This window comes from Quercus robur, chromosome 11 (genome assembly GCF_932294415.1).
Source record: "Quercus robur chromosome 11, dhQueRobu3.1, whole genome shotgun sequence".
Taxonomy (NCBI): Eukaryota; Viridiplantae; Streptophyta; class Magnoliopsida; order Fagales; family Fagaceae; genus Quercus; species Quercus robur.
In genome coordinates, this window is record NC_065544.1 from 53,317,162 (window position 1) to 53,334,836 (window position 17,675).

The 17,675-nt window shown below is 37.5% G+C and overlaps 1 long non-coding RNA gene across 1 annotated transcript; it reads right to left on the bottom strand.

Moving 5' to 3' along the window:
• Positions 1-4,211: 4,211 nt before the first annotated feature.
• Positions 4,212-4,842, bottom strand: LOC126706387 (uncharacterized). Its single transcript, XR_007648575.1, has 2 exons — positions 4,383-4,842; positions 4,212-4,242 (listed from the first exon to the last, which is right to left on the bottom strand). It is a non-coding gene; the product is annotated as an uncharacterized LOC126706387 (long non-coding RNA).
• Between the last annotated feature and the right edge of the window lie 12,833 nt (positions 4,843-17,675).

The following is a 17,675-nucleotide window of genomic DNA, read 5'->3' on the forward strand; positions in this document are numbered from 1 at the left end:
TGGCTTTACAATTACATAACCTATACATTAGGCTGAACAATAACATCCATATTAGATTAAGTTCCTTAGCTGGAGAGCAAAATACATTTCCCACTCACATAGATATTTTGTAACATATTGTAAATGTGAAGAATCTTACATTTTTTTTCTTTATTGAAATTTCAACATAGATAGAAAAAGAAAAATATATGAGCAGGTGGTGGCCAAAAAAAAGAAGAGCTAAGAGGATTTCAGAAATATCTTCAGTAACATCATAGCCTATGATTCATAGGAAAGAGAAATAGGATTCAGATTCTTTTCTTTTAAATTAATTATTATAGTGGAGTACAAAAGGACGAATTTGAAGGGCTTAAACAGTCAGTTGTTTAAGGCGGCACATAAATATTGGAGAACCATCCAAATTAGTGGAAAAAATTCACAATGGATCTCATAAAAAAGAAAACACAAAAAACAATTGAATGGCACTTGTAACATCTTGCACAACACTCTAAGCCTATTTAAAAAGGGGACTGAGAAACCATATGGAGTTATACCAGAGGGTTTTATCTCCATCCATGCAAATGTCAAACCTTTTAAAAGGTCTAACTCACAAGGAAAATGTAAAAACAGGTCTAGTCCAATTCACACATGGCCAAAATCAAGTTTGAATCCTAAAGACTCTTCGCCTCAATAGAATCAATAGAAAGAAAGGATTTATAAAATTTTAAACCTTTTTTTACATCGATAGTTGGGGTGGTGGGGGCATTTGAATTCTAGAATATGATTTCTATAAAATTAAAATTTTCTCCTTGACCCCAATTAAATTTGTAATCAATTTCTTAATCCAATTTATTTATTTTGGGTATCAAAAGATAAGTCATTGTTTGAAAGTTAATCCGGTGCATTGGTGTAAAATTCATTTTCAATGAAGTCCTCACTCTTTTCTTAAGCCACCACTTGGTTAGAAAAACCCACGCCATGACAGAGTTAATATAGTTAGAAAATCAGAATGAACATACCAAAAAGAAGCAGTGCTCCAATTAAATAACCTAGCTGTAACAAATTCAACACCTTAGGCAGAAACAAACGTAGAAAGGAAAAAAAAACCATCAAGCAAAAGAATAGAGCACAACACAAAATAGTAAAAGGTGACAGATTTAATATATAGATTCAACAGAAAATCATAATGTACATACCCAAAAGAAGAAGTGCTCCAATTAAATAACCCAACAGAAACAAATTCAACACCTTAGCCAGAAACAAACGTAGAAAGGGAAAAAAAACCATCAAGGAAAAGAATAGTGCACAAAAGAAATTGGGATGTAGGGATACCTCAACTGAACCACCCGCTTACGTCAGTATTTATATAGATGTGAGGAGAGGAAGGAAGGAAGGAAGAAATAGGGGCTGCCGTTAGAAGCCGAAACAGAAGCTGAAACCGTAGAACAGGAAGATGAAACCGTGAGTGAAACAGTAGAACAAAAGCTGAAACAGTGAGAATCAAAAGGTGGGGAAGGGGAAGGGACTAAGCCTGAAACAATGAATCAAAACGTGGGGGATAGGAATTTCAATTGTGTAACAGAAGGAAAGGGAATAGTAACCGTGAAAAAACATTAGGTTTGACAAAGGGATGTAGTTGAAAAAATTTTGGGCGTGGGCTTGGGCTCTATTGTGGGATTAAACGTTTAAAAATTGGACTTAAAGTAGAGATAAGGCTAGAAATAAATTTAGTTTTGTTAGTATTTTAAAATTAGTAAAATCTATTTTTAAATTAAATTCAAAATTCAAAAAAGAATATGGAGATGACATGGCTGCTGATGTGGCTCAATGTGAGTGTAGCAACATTAAATGCTACGCTTCAGCTTTTAGTAATATATTGATTTATTTGCATTTATTCCTCAAAGTTGGATTCTGAAATTGACTTTGCCGATTGATACGGGCATAGGAAACAGTGTTGACTCTCTTGATGAATCAGTAGCTGGGGACATCGAATGCTCTAATTTAGCTGACACAACTATTGAAAGGTCATTTGATGATTTGCAAGATAATCAATCTTCTGAGGGCTTCAAATTCTCTCTAGAGAAGGTAATTCTTTTGCTCCTTTGGCCTAGAGCTTCTATTAGGATGGGGTTTGGTATGGTTTAGAGCAACTCCAATATGTAAATGATCAGAAAACTTTCAGCAATGTCAAGTTTGCAACTCAGTTGTCGACCTTTCTTGCATCCATGACTTGAAATAGGAAATTCCCTTTCTTAGTCCAAGGGGTAGCATAATCAGTAGGGGGACCATGCTTCATGAAGCAGAGGTGACTAGTTTAAATCTTCCCCTTCACTCTCCCTTTGGGGCCTAAATTAATTCTATACTAACTCTGGCTGATGGGAAAGAGGTGATTTGGAATTAATGGTGACAAGACAAGCATTTTTTTTTCCACTCTAGGAAGTAGAGAAGTGCTAGGTAATCTTAGTCATACTTTTTGCACAAGTTGATATAAAAGTGTTGCTTTTTTAATATCAAGCATTAAGTGGATCCTAAGTCACTACACTTCATGATTCATGTCTGATCAAATATTAGATTGATTTTGGTTTGATTGTTAGATATAATACAGTCCTGATATTATTTGCCTTTTTAACCTTTCTAGGTCAATGACGCTTGCCACTTGGTGCTTCTTTGCCAGAGGACACCCAACTACTTTGGTGGGAGATATCTGAAGGTAAACCATTGTCAATAAAGAACTTTATTTCCTTTTTGGATTATATTAGCACTTAAATGTTTAAGAATTTAGTGTATTTGGTGTCTAGTTTATCAATTTCAATCTCTTGGCTACATGTAAATATTTCGTGTGTGTTTGGATACGTCTAATAAACTAGTCTTTTGCTTTTTAGTTTTTATGTTCAGCTTTTTGAAACCTCATTTTTTCTTCTCACTTTTTCAAAGTACAAGTATAATTTAGTATACTTTCAGCAAAAAGTTTTCAACAAAAAAAGCTAAATAAGTTGTTTCCAAACAGATCGTATTACAATCAATCTTTCTTTATTTTGTTTGATTTCAAATATTTTAGTTTTAACAAGGAAATAGTTTGCTTCATTGTTGCTTCTTGTAAGAGCATATGGGAGAGCAGAGAAAGTTGATGTAATAGACGTTAGTAAAGTTACTAATCAACCAATTAACTTACCCTAGAGTGAGTATGATCTAGTATGCAAAATGTTGGAATTGAGACCCTTTCTCTTAGTAAGGGGTTTCATGTGGCATATGTGTTCTTTCATCCAACTCTTCAGTCCAGGTCAAAACAACAGCAAAATAAATGTGGAAAGAGTGCATATGGCATGTTTGCTTAAAAAATGAGGTGGTCCCTTTAGAGACATTAAATAAAACTTTAAACAATGAGGTGAACACCCTACATTAGATCATGCAGTCATGCTTCTTAATTGGAGGCAGACACCTTGGGCAAGAGAACAAATACAGCAACCCATCCCCCCCCACCCCTCTTAAGAAAAAAACTCGCACACGCACTAATAGATTTGATTTCCATTTATCGTTTGTAAGCCCGGATTGCCACTCATGGTTTTACTGTGATTGGGGATTTTGGCCTCCCCTTGTGGCATCACTATCAGTTGTTCATTTGGATGATATGATAGTGACTACCACACTTGTTGTTGAGGGCTTGACAAACATTCTACAAGCAGGACTTGGCATCTACCAAGTGCCCTCCTAGGCACCTCCATTAGAAGGGGACTGTAGGTGAGATCGACTTTTTATGGCCTGTTTGGAAGTTTAGAGAGGAAGGAGAGTAGAGGGGAGTAGAAAAGAGGAGAGTAGTGGGGAGGAGAGTAGAGGGGAATGGTTCCCCTCTACCTTGTTTGGATGTTTTTAAAATTAGTAAGGGGGAAGGGAGTAATTAGCCCTTCCTCTTGTTTGGATATTTTAAAAACTAGTCGCTAACCCGTGCGATGCACGGGAAAACTATTAGAAAATAATAAAGCATGCATATATTAAAAGACAATTTAAGTTCATGTGTGCTTGCAAGGAATACATACCTAAATAGTTCTTGCGGTAGAAATAAAAGCCTTATCTTTGAGATAAAGAACTGATGTAAACAAAATAACCTTACATAAAACAAATTTAAAAAAAATAATAAAAAAAAAAACATAAAAAATATAATGATTCTTCAAAGACAATGGTATTCCCTCTCCAATGATAAAATAATAGAGACGGGGAGAGGAAGTTACCTAGAACATATTTTGTCTAAGCTGTAGACCACAAAACCTGCAAAAAGTAAAGACATCTCCATTTATCTAATCACCAGCTCCGATTTTGCAGCAGGGAGATTGCACAAATTCAATTTGCTAGAGAATAGAAAACTCAAGAAATATATAATAATAGTTATTGAAGTCAAAATAACATACGCTTGAACTCCTCTAGATTGTTCTGCTTATGCCTGCCACCAAAGCAAACCACAATGGGGCGTCCCTTCTTATCCAGGCCTTGCATAAAGAGCTTGCAAACTGATTGTTCTGTTTATGTATTAATTAATATATAAACAAAACTGAACTTTGTAGATCTTGAATGTTTTAGGGCTTTCTACGTCTGGAGAGAGAGAGTTTGTAGAAACCGTGGCTTTATATTTCTTAACTTGAGAGAGGGATAAGGTTGCTAGGGTTTTGAGGAGTTATAATTTTTATTTATTTTTTATTTTTTAAATATTATGCTGACGTGGAAAATTGTGGCTTTATATTTCTTAACTTGAGAGAGGGGTAAGGTTGCAAGGGTTTTGAGGAGTTATAATTTTTATTTATTTTTTATTTTTTAAATATTGTGCTGACGTGGAAAATTGTGGTGCCAGCAAAAGCTTCGGTTTTATATATATATATATAGATTAGGATCGAGAGGAGAGGAAATGATTTAAATAGACAAATTTACCCTTATTTGAAAATGGACTTGCAACATTGGTCTATGATTAATTTATCAGTTTTGAAAATGGAGTGCAGTTTATGCATACAAACGCATATCTAAAAATTTTATTATCACATATCATACCCAAAAAAAAAAAAAATTTTGCTGATTAAAAAAATACAAGAGAAATTGCAAATTATGATTTTTTTTTTTTTTAAGTAATACCGTATTACAAAAAATCATCAACCAAATTAGCCTATTGTATCTGAAATTCAATAATTAACATGTTAATTTCCTGATCAAAACGCATATAGCAAGCCAAAGTTGAAGTAGATCCATAAACTTTAGTAGATTTTTTGTAATTCAAAAAAAAGGGAAAAAAAGAAAAGAAAACAAAATGCTTAGTGCACTATTTGGTTGCTGAGAAAGAAAGAAGAGAAAAAGAAATGATAGAGAATTTGATGGACCTTGCCGAGAGTGTGAGCGAGAGCGAAGCCAGCAATGCTAGCACTGACGATGATAACGTCGACATTGGCGGCATTAGTGGATCTACATTCTCCGTTAGTAGCTGCCGCCGCCGCCGCAACGACGCAGTTCATAGCCTTGGTTCGCACCTCTCTAGCGACCTTTTTCTTCGTGGCGACGAAGCTATAAATCACACCGATGAGCGCAAAAACCGAGATGACAATCGCTCCCAACATGCATTGATTCAAAGCCATCGCCACCGATGAATGTTCGAGCCCCAGCAAATGCCCAATCTTTTGCACAGCCACAGCCTCAAGATCGATCGCTGCGAGCGATGTGGACGACAGTGTTGAAGAAGAAGTAGGCAGAGGTAATGGGAACAATAGTCTCCGCTGGCAACGCATTAATCAATGTGGGATTGGCATCGACCAATACCAACTGGGTTGAAGATTGAAGCATATTCCTCACTTCGAGAGAAAAATTTCAGTTAACACTTTTTGTTTGTTTATTTTTAATTTTCTTAGGAAACAAACAAAGATTATTTCAGTTTGTAATTTTGTTAATTTGAAAATGGTAAATTGGAGAATTCATTTGGTCAATAATTTATCTACTCTAATCTCCTTCCAAATCTCTCTAACTTGGGGGAATTAAAAATGAGGGGTTAAAGGTAGTTGAAATCCCTCTAAACCCCTCCCCCTCTTTCCTTAAAAAATTTCCAAACAAAGTAATTGAATTACTCTCCCTCCCTTTACTCTACTTCCCCTTCTTTTTTAAACTTTCAAACAGGCCATTAGAGTATTAGAATTTGTTGAGCTAGGATGTCTCGTGTGTGGATATTGTAAGGTTGAATTTAATCAACCATCTTATTGGCTTTATTCCATGCCAAATTTGCTTGTATTTCAGTATTTAGTAACCCTGTATTTAGGTGGGTTTGTTATAAGGGTAGTGAGTGAGATAGAGTGTTGATTGCTTAAGAGTGTGCAAGAAAACAGAGACTCGCGGCTTGATCTCGCGGGTGGCTCGTGGCTGCAAGCCGTCAGATGCAGCACACGTGCCAAGCATGCTAGAAGGTGAACAGTCATGCTAGCTGGAGCACTACAGGACAAAACAGGACAACTGGCCATACGGTTATCTCACGACTGGGTCTCGCGACTTAGTCAAGTCGTGAGGCCAAGCAGCGAGCCACCCATGTTTTGAAAAAAAAAACTGACATTTCACATTTTCCTCCCACCCCAGTATAAATACCCCTTATACCCACAAATGAAAGAGAGCTTCCAGAGAGAATTTTGAGAGAGAAACCCTAGAGTAAAACAAGATTGATTCACCTACAATCTATACATTAGAGTCTCTTCAAATTCCTCAACTCTCTTCCTCTCCATTGTCAAACCCTTGAGAGGCATTTTACCAAAACCTTGTTCTCACCATATTCATCACTATGAGAGGGCTGTTTGGTGTTCTGGGAAGCAGTTAGGAAGGAACCAATCTACATTGGTTGATGCTACGGTCTAGTAGCGGAATCCGATAAGCTAGAAAAGAAAAAGGTTCGGCGCAACCTCGTTGGAGCAAGAAGCTTGGAAGGCTTAGGTGCACTGGATAGATTAGGCTTGGAGGGTCTATTGCTGCCCATGTATCCCAACTACATTTTCTAGTGGATTGTTTACCGTTTGGAGGGCGGCGGAGAGGTTTTACGCCGAGGGCTTCGGTTTCCTCTTCGATAACACATTGCGTGTTGTCTTTGTATTTGCATCTTCCTTCCCTTTTATCTTTGCCTTTTATTATCTGCTGTGGGTTGTGATTTTAATTTGGTTTAGATAGTTTTTCCAATTCTACATTATAGCTTATGTTCATTTTCCGCACATTAGTTGTTTGACATAAAACTTGAATTGGTTAATTTGTACATTGGGGGTCTAAACGTTCAAGGGTGTTTATACACATATTTGAACTTTCAATTGGTATCAGAGCGGGTACACTTCTTATGATTTCATTAACATTGTGTGATCCTTGACTCCCTATTGAGATGGATCGGTCTCAATCCCTAAATGCACCTCCATATTTTGATGGTAGTAATTATGCTTTTTGGAAGGTTCACATGAGAGCTTTTCTGTGTTCCATTGATGAATCTGTTTGGGATGCTGTTGAGATAGGTTGGACCAGGCCTGAGGAAGCCAAATCCACATGGGATAAGGCAGCACTCGTTACATCTAATGCTAACAGTAAAGCACTCAATGCTATTTTCTGTGGTGTGTCTCCAGATGAATTTCGTAGGATTTCTCACATTACCATGCTAAAGAAGCATGAGAGATATTGGAGACCACTTACGAAGGCACGAAGAAAGTAAAAGACACCAAGCTGCAGATGCTAACCACTCGGTTTGAGGAGTTAAAAATGAGTGAGGATGAGTCCTTTGACTCTTTCTATAGCAAGATAAATGAGGTGATTGTAAGCAAGTTCAATTTGGGAGAGAAAATGGAGGATTCTAAAATTGTAAGGAAGATCCTTCGATCATTGCCGAAAAGTTTTCGTGCTAAAGTGACAGCGATTGAAGAGAGCAAGGACCTTGATGACATCAAAGTCCAGGAGCTGGTTGGTTCTCTTCAGACTTATGAGATGTCGCTACCCAATCAACGGAAGAGTAAATCTTTTGCTCTTAAGACCATTAATGAGAAGGTGGAAGACCATGACTCATCGAGAGAAGATGTGGTTGACAAAGATGTTGTATACCTTGTAAAAAATTTCCGAAAATTCTTGAAATTCAAAAATAATGGCAAATTTGGTGATAAAGGAAAATTCCAAAGTTCAGGAAGGGAGAAAAGGGAATTCAAAAAGAAAGATGGAAAAGAATCTCAATCTACACAAGGTGTCACTTGTATCAAATGTAACGGGTATGGACACTTTAAGAAAGAATGTCCGAATTATTTGAAATCAAAAGGCAAAGTGTATGCCACGACATTGAGTGACACGGATTCATCCGACTCAGAATCTGAAGAGAGTTGTGATGGAGAGGGGAACTATTCAGCTTTTATGACTATTGCCCATGTTGAATCTTCAGACGAGTTGAATCTGCTTGTACGAGACCTTGGAGAACATAGTGATGAAGAATCACTGGGAGTTACTGAAGAATCAGATGCTAAAGAAGATGAAAGTACAGCCAATCTTCAAGAGAATTATAACTCACTCCTAGAGAAGTCGGGTGAGTACACAAGGGTGACCAAGGCAGCTGTGAGAAAAATGAAGAAGGCAGAGGTGGACTATAAGAGTCTTTTAATCCGATATAGGGAGGCCAAATGTGAGATTGAAACACTGAATGGTGAGTTGTCAGAAGCTCAGCAAGAGGTTGTGCAAGCAAATGCTAAAATAGAGAGGGTCACCACCAAGAAGCTAGATGATGTTATATCATCTCAAAAGAGCTTTTCAGACAAATCCGGATTGGGATATACCGGAGGAAGTAGCTCATCTGGAAATGTCACTAAAGAAGTGAAGTTTATAAAGGCCAAAGAATCAGCTGATGTTGGTCCTATTGCTGAGAAGCCCAAGATAGAGGAGAAGAGAAATGTGGGGAACGAACGGTTGTTGAATTCACGCAATCAATCTGTGGGCAGGTCTGAATCCCGAGCCAAGTCTCGTCCACGACCACAAAGAGGTCCTAGATCAAATTATATGTGTCATCATTGCGGACTTCAAGGGCATACTTGACCAAATTGTCAAAAGCTGAGAGTAAAGAATAGTGCAACTCCTCAAAGGTCACGAGGACCTAGAAATGATAGAAGAAATTGGGCAGGTGAACCATCAAGAGATCAAAATGATGATCCCAGAATGATGAACGTGATGAAGATAATTGGTGCATTCACCAACTGCTTGGAAAGCTTCACTTAAGGTTTGAAAGCCCTAACTCCTATACCCCATCCTATAAGGAAATCACCCCAAACGCAAGTGACGTGTGGGTGAAAAAGGGTACTCATGCATAAGCATTACAACATGTCCATGCATTAATACTTCCTATGCTTTGTGACGATGTTTGATTGTCTGCTTGTTGTTTATGTTGATGGTTGTTTGTTTGTCTGTTTGTGCATACTTTTGGTTTTCTTTTTGTTTTTGATCTATTTTTTCTTCTTGTGTCAAAAATCCAAAAAAAAATCACATAAAAATTAGAAAATCAAAAAGTTTGATTGACATAGTTGAGTTTTGTCTCAAAACTTGTTTTGCCTTGTACCTTTGTGCTAATGGCTTTGTGCATTTTCGAGCATAGCTTGTTTCTTTGCACTCTTATCACTGTGGGTGAAATCTTGAAATCTATGTGATTGTTGTAAATAGATCTTCAAACTTGTCATGAATGATGAGTGAATGGTTATGATGATCTTGAGACATGCATAGACTTGTATCTATATATCTTCTCACTCTTTATTTTTTGTTTTTGCTAAAAAGAGCTCACCAAATGTGAAAGTTCAAAAACGTGTACAAAAACACTTTTGAACGTTTAGACCCCAAAAACCAATTTAATCAACACATGCAATATGTTAAACAACTAGTGTGCGGAAACTTAACATATGTTATAACATGGAATTGATTAAACAACTATCTAAGCCACATCAAAATAAACCACATCAGATTAATGTAAAGGCAGAGATAGAGAGGAAGGAAGATGCAAACACAGCGATAACACCAGATATGTTATCGAAGAGGAAACCGAAGACCTCGGCGAAAAACCTCTCCGCCGCCCTCCAAGCGGTAATCAATCCACTAGAAAATACAGTTGGGATACAAGGACAGCAATAGACCCTCCAAGCCTAATCTACCCAATGCACCTAAGCCCTCCAAGCTTCTTGCTCCAACGAGGTTGCGCCGAACCTTTTTCTTTTCTAGCTTTCCGGATTCCGCTACTACACCGTAGCATCAACCAATGAATATTGGCTCCTTCCTAACTGCTTCCCAGAACTCCAAACGACTGTCTCACAGAGATGATAATGGTGAGAACCAGGTTTGGTATAAAGGCCTCTCAAGGATTTGACAATGGAGAGGAAGAGAGTGAGGGATTTTGATGAGACTCTAAGGTAGAGATTGTGGGTAAAACAATCTGGTTTTTCTTTAGGGTTTCTCTCTCAAAATTCTCTCTGGAAGCTCTCTTTCAATCGTGGGTTAAAAGGGTATTTATACTGAAGAGGAGTGGAATGCGAAACGTCAGGTTTTTCCAAAACAGGGGTGGCTCGCGGCTTGACCTCGCGGCTTGACTAAGTCGCGAGTTCCAGTCGCGAGTTAACCGTATGGCCAGTTGTCCTGTTTTGTCCTGTAGTGCTCCAGCTAGCATGACTGTTCATCTTCCAGCATGCTTGGCACGTGTGCAGATTCTGGCGGGTTGAAGCCGCGAGTCCAGTCGCGAGTCCCAGCCGCGACTCTCTGTTTTCTTGCACACTCTTGAGCAATCTTCACACTATCTCACTCACTACCCTTACAACAATCCCACCTAAATACAGGGTTACTAAATGCTGAATTACAAGCAAATTTGGCACGGAATAAAGCCAATTAGATGGTTGAATAAATTCAACCTTACAAAATGTAAATCTCCAAATGAAAAGAGATATTGAGCTGCAAAAGCTTGTCGCACATACTAGTATTCGACTAGGAAAAAGGGAAAGAGACCTAAAATTAAAGTGAAAGTTTATTCAAAAAGCCAAAGGCTATCTCATCAAGGTGAAATATTAATTATCACTCTCACAATGAGAGATGATTTTCTCGAAAGGATCAAAAAGATCAAATGTTATGATTAAAAGTGGAGTCAAATGTAAAGTTCCAAGTTATGTTATCAAGTTTAGTGGGAGGTCATATATACATATTTCTATAATTGAGATGGGTCACATGATCTAGTGCTAATTGTGTATGCCTTGGTTGAATTGATCATTGAAGCTTCACATTAGACTAAGGACTATCTCATTGTTGATATCCACACACAACACACAAGTCTATGTTCAATAAATGCCATATTCATTTGTGTAATTGTACTTGATGAAATGTGTTTTCACATGCTCAATCTTTGTTGATTCAAGCACAAAACGATTTTTGAGTGTTTTAAGTGTTTTTGGAAAGTATTTTGATCTTAAAATCTGAAAATTTCAAAAGTTCATTTTTGCCCTATTTTGGCAACTCAGTAGCCGGTAAATCAAGTCGCGGGCCTCAGTCGCGAGTTCGCGGGTCAATTTTGGCGACTTGTTCGCGAGTGGAAGGTCTAGTCGCGAGGGTTACTCAGAGATTTTCGCGGCTCAGCTCGCGACTCCCTCACGGGTAGACCTTCCAGTCGCGAAAAACACTTAAAAAAATTTTTCAAAATTTTGTCTTTGAGTGTTTGGCGGCTTGACCTAGCGACTTGTTGGCGACTCACTTCAGTCACGAAAAACGCGTGTTTGGCAAAAATAGGGGCAGTTTTTAAATCTTTTTCAGTTTTCTCTCAAACTTTTGTGACTATTCATCTTCTCTCTCAATTGTCTCCTTCCCAAACACTCCGTGTACCCATTTTCAAACTCCATTGTTGCTTCATTTCTGCTCAAAAATCTTCAAGTAACAGGTATGGGTTTTCTTTCTTGAACTCTATTTTACTTGATTTTGTGTTTTTCCCTCTTGATTATTCGCATTTGTTCATGTTTTTTAGATGGGTTTGTGTTTCGGCTGTTGCTCTTTATCCATGCTTAGCTTGTGGTTGCTATTGATTTAGTTTGATCCTAATTAAGTTGTTGGTTTTGTTCTTCATCATATGCTTAGCTAGGGTTTGTTATTTGTTGGTTACTCATCTTGTCTGATCTTATGTTGATGTGTTGATTCAAAATGTTCCTGTTTTGGCTGTGAGGTTTACTGTGCTGAATATATGCCTGTCCATCTATTGTGTGCATCTGTCTTTTGTTCTTTGAGTCATGTCATACTCATCAATTTGTATGTCTCATTGACATACATTTTTCTTTTGGATGTTTTCAATCTCTGTTACTTTAATACTCCCCTGCATTATACCAGTTGTTCTTGTGTATCCACTTTTAAACTTGTTCATCTGTGTGGTTGATTTAAGTAGCATGAGGTTTAATTGTTTTAGTTTATCTGTGTGGTTGCATTTTTGTCCTTCTTTCTAACAAAGGACTGATTTGTTCTACACATGTATTGTACTATGTTGTTGTGGCCTCTTCTGATTGTTCACAGATGGCTCCTTCATCTCCAAAGAAGAAAACTCCTACAAAGAAAGCAGATAAAAGAATGAAAATGGACCCTAACCTGTTCAGGTCTGTTTCCCACTTTGAGAGATACAAGGACTTCTTCTTAAAGGTAGGAATTATTCAAGAAAGGTTTGTGGATTTGGAGGATTTGAGAGGCACTTTTATCCCCAGCTGTTTTGAAGGGAGAGGATGGGAAAAGCTTCTATGTGATCTCTCGGTTGTGTGTGAACCTTTGATTAGGGAGTTTTATTCTAATGCTGTGATAAGGGAGGATGATCTAAGCTGCTGGGTTAGAGGTAAAGAGTTCACTTTGGATGCACATGACATTGATGATGTGCTAGGTCTTAACGGATTAGAAGATCAGGAGTTTGTCAATTACAAAGATAGGATTCTGTCTATTGAAACTGTACAACAGAGGATAGGTGGACAAAGAGAAGGGAAATGTCTGAATACCACAGCTTTTCCAGTGGACATGAGGTGTCTCACTATAATCATGATGTTTAACCTATATCCCATAAGGAAGTTGACTACAATCAACTGTGTAAGAGCAATTTTTCTGATGGACCTCAAAGAAAAGAGATTCATTGACATCAGTTCCCACATATATGACACTATTGTGGATGAGACTAGAACCACTTCTAGGCCAAAACTGATCTTCCCTAGTCTGCTCATAAGGATCTTTAGAAAGAAGGGTGTTCCAATCCCTCGAGACATTAGTCCCATGACCACACCTTCTGCAATTAACAAACTAACCTTCAAAAGGATAAGTGTTCGACTTCCAGGTGAAGAAGATGAAGGTGATGAAGGAGAGGGTGTCCCAATGGAGACTAAGGTAGAGGCAGCAGGGCATGCATCAACCTCAACACCCAGGAGGAGTGGCAAAAGGACTAGAGCATCAACTTCTTCAAATACACCTCCAGATGCATTTCAAGTCATTTTGGAATGACTTGATGGAATCAGAGGGGTCCAGATCGAGCACTCTGAGAGGATGGCAGCCATGCAGGACCAGATTGATATTTTGTCTACAAAACTTGACAGCTTCACCACCCAACATGGACAGTGACCCTTTGGCCATTCCGGTCAAAAAGGGTGAGATAGATTTTTGTTGATGAGAAGCAGAAAAGCAGCTCTTAAGGGGGAGTAATTTGTTGAGGGGGAGCAATCAAAATCAGACATTGTTTTGTGTTTATGTTTTTGGGTATTTAGTGTTTTTATGGGTTTGATACACTGTGATTTTGGTGTATATTTGTTTCTAACTCTTATCTTATAAACTTGGTTTTACTCTTTATATATATTGTTGATGTTATTCAGTATATATTGTGTTTTGTACCCATGATGCTTATGCAAGCATGGTACTCATTCACTCTTATCTAGTGTTCATTCCAAGTGTGAATGAGCACTGTGATCACTACCTTGTGGTGATTACTTGGTTGATCAAGCCATGATTTGATACTTCACTTCATCTTTGCTTGATCACCTTAAGCCTGTTTCATATGCATTTCATACTTTTCTGCATACATTGATCATGGTGTATTGTTGTGTTTCAGGAGTTTCATGTTCTTATGATTCAAGTGCTTCACAGCTTCTAGAGTTAGGTGTGAGTGAGTTTTGTTCAACTGTTCCCAACTCACATGTTAAGTCTAGAGTCTGTTTTAGGGTTTTGTCACGGAATAGCCAAAGGGGGAGCTTGTAAGGTTGAATTTAATCAACCATCTTATTGGCTTTATTACGTGCCAAATTTGCTTGTATTTTAGCATTTAGTAATCCTGTATTTAGGTGGGTTTGTTGTAAGGGTAGTGAGTGAGATAGAGTGTTGATTGCTCAAGAGTGTGCAAGAAAACAGAGACTCGCGGCTTGATCTCGCAGGTGGCTCGTGGCTGCAAGCCGCCAGATGCAGCACACGTGTCAAGCATGCCAGAAGGTGAATAGTCATGCTAGCTGGAGCACTAAAGGACAAAACAAGACAACTGGGCATACGGTTATCTCGCGACTGGGTCTCGTGACTTAGTCAAGTCGCGAGGCCAAGCCACGAGCCACCCCTGTTTTGAAAAAAAAAACCTAACGTTTCACATTCTCCTCTCACCCCAGTATAAATACCCCTTATACCCACAAATGAAAGAAAGCTTCCAAAGAGAATTTTGAGAGAGAAACCTTAGAGTAAAACAAGATTGATTAACCTACAATCTATACATTAGAGTCTCTTCAAATTCCTCAACTCTCTTCCTTTCCATTGTCAAACCCTTGAGAGACATTTTGCCAAAACCTTGTTCTCACCATATTCATCACTGTGAGAGGGCTGTTTGGTGTTCTGGGAAGCAGTTAGGAAGGAATCAATCTACATTGGTTGATGCTACGGTCTAGTAGTGGAATCCGGGAAGCTAGAAAAGAAAAAGGTTCGGCGCAACCTCGTTGGAGCAAGAAGCTTGGAGGGCTTAGGTGCACTGGGTAGATTAGGCTTAGAGGGTCTATTGCTGTCCATGTATCCCAACTACATTTTCTAGTGGATTGTTTACCGCTTGGAGGGCGGCGGAGAGGTTTTACGCCGAGGGCTTCGGTTTCCTCTTCGATAACACATTGCGTGTTGTCTTTGTGTTTGCATCTTCCTTCCCTTTTATCTTTGCCTTTTATTATCTGCTGTGGGTTGTGATTTTAATTTGGCTTAGATAGTTTTTCCAATTCTATATTATAGCTTATGTTCATTTTCCGCACACTAGTTGTTTGGCATAAAGCTTGAATTGGTTATTTTGTAAATTGGGGGTCTAAACGTTCAAGGGTGTTTATACACATATTTGAACTTTCAGATATGTTCTTGAATAATCCAATATGATCTATTATTAGACATCAAACAAAGTTTTGCAAGAATTTTGTTCTGTTAAATCTAGCAAATACATCTTGATACATATTTTACATTATTGAAGAATCTACATATTACAATATGTGAATCTATATATATTTGATTTCCATTTAGAATATCAAATTCTCTAGAGCTAGCAAGCCCTCATGTGTGGATATGATCTTGAATCATCTGTTCTGATTTATTATTAGACATCAAACAGAGTATCTGCAAGAGTGTTTTTCTATTAAATATGGAAACATACATTGTGATATCTATTTTACATTATCGAAGCATCTATGTTTCTTTAGGCCCCTTCATGTTCTTTCCACATGAAGTAGTCTATCCTCAATAAAATATATTGGAGCATCTATGTATTACAATGCTACTGGACACTTGAATCACTAGTTTTAGTGGCAAAGCAACATTGATGGTTTAATTTGAACTTTGAAAAGTGTATATTGTGCAACTTGCAATCCATGCTATCAGTCTCACTTAGTTACTCTTTGTACTGTAGTACTCTAGAAATGTGAGTCAAACACGATGGATCATTGATGATGAAAGAATGGGAGAAGCATCTATTGTGGTACTATCTACTTTTCAGATCATGGTGATTATTATTCTAATTGAGGTTGTTTCTATGAAGCAATGGGTAAAAAACTGACAGTGTAATGTGCTTACTCTCTAGGAGATAATAGGTAGCAACATCCAACCTGTGTGTCAAGGTGACAATTGTAAGTTTCATGCCGCTGGAAGAGAGGATATTGATGTACGAAAGATCTGCTTTCCTTGCTGCAATTTAGACCCAAATGATGAAATCCTGAATTATGGAACTTATTTTTTCAGGTTCGAATGTTGGACTCAGGTAGGCCTTTCCTGGTTGAGGTACAAAATGCACGTCGAATACCATCTAAGGCATTTGTAAGAGAAATAGAAACAAACATAAATAATTCGGAAAATAAATTGGTGAGTTCAATGCCAATTGTATCTACACTTCTTCCTGATATTAAAAAAACATGATTATGATCGATGGTGCATAAAACATTTTGATATGCAGGTTGGTGTAAAAAATTTGAAAGTTGAAGGCATTGAGGGGTGGACCATGATGCATAAGGGAGAAGCAGAGAAGCAGGTTTATGTTTATTTAATTATTTCTTTGTTTACGTGTGTGTGTGTGTATATTACACTTGCTATACTCTTTTTAACTAATATAGAAAAAAAAAAAAAAGTATTACACTTTGTGTAACTTTAAGCAATTTTACACCATCTAATAACTTTTTATTAGATTAATATTTTGAAAATCCCACCATTAGATTACATGTTTCCTATGTTCTTAATTAACACATGTCAAATTTTGTACTAATCTGATGTTATTTTCTATTTAATCCATAAGTTTATTTTTTATGCATAATTTTAAAATACAAAAAATTTTAATTTAAACATGTGACTAACCAATGATGCACAGATCCTAGTATGTGACTAACTCCACCAACTTGAAGAAGATGTTAGCTGCAAAGTTCTTCACTTCATCAACAATGAAGATTAGGAAGCTCATTGGTTATAAAACACTTGGCGTAAAGATGCAGTAGCTTCTTCAGAGAGAATGATGAACTAGGTCACTATCTGCATGCGCAACAGCCTTTAAAATAAGTCTTATATATGTCTAGGGTTGTGAGAGAAGACACCCTATACAAATATTTCAGTATGGGCCAAAAATCATATTTGGAATTTCTGATTTCGTAAGTCTCGACAAAAACAGCTTGTGTCGAGCTTCAACATTAAATCTTGATAAAAGTCTATTTGTCGAGATAGCTATCGAGCTTTAATGAACAACTCTTCTTCACTTGTTTCTTGGTCAGATCTTCATGGCTTTAACACTTGGCTTGAACAACATGTTTCTTGAAGTCTTAAACCCATCCTAGATCTACCCAATTACAGGTAAAATGCATTTTTTCAAAGGATTAGCCAATTACATAAAAATGACCCTGACAATCTCCCCCTTTGGCAACCCGTAATAAAACCAGAACAAACAAATGAATCATGAGAGAAGTCTTAAATCACTACACTCATAACCACTTGTTGGATTACAAAATAAATCTAACCCTAACATAAACTCTTGAAAAACTTTGCAAGAAGAGAGTTCATGGCATGATAGACTTTCACAACCTGTCTTTCTGAAACACTTAAACAAAACTCATCAAGGCATCATGTGTGAAACAGAAATAAAGATTGCATACATAAAGAAACATGTGTATAAAGAGAGAAAGAAAACAACACATGTAGAGATAGGTAAAGAAAAACATACATCATCATCATCATCA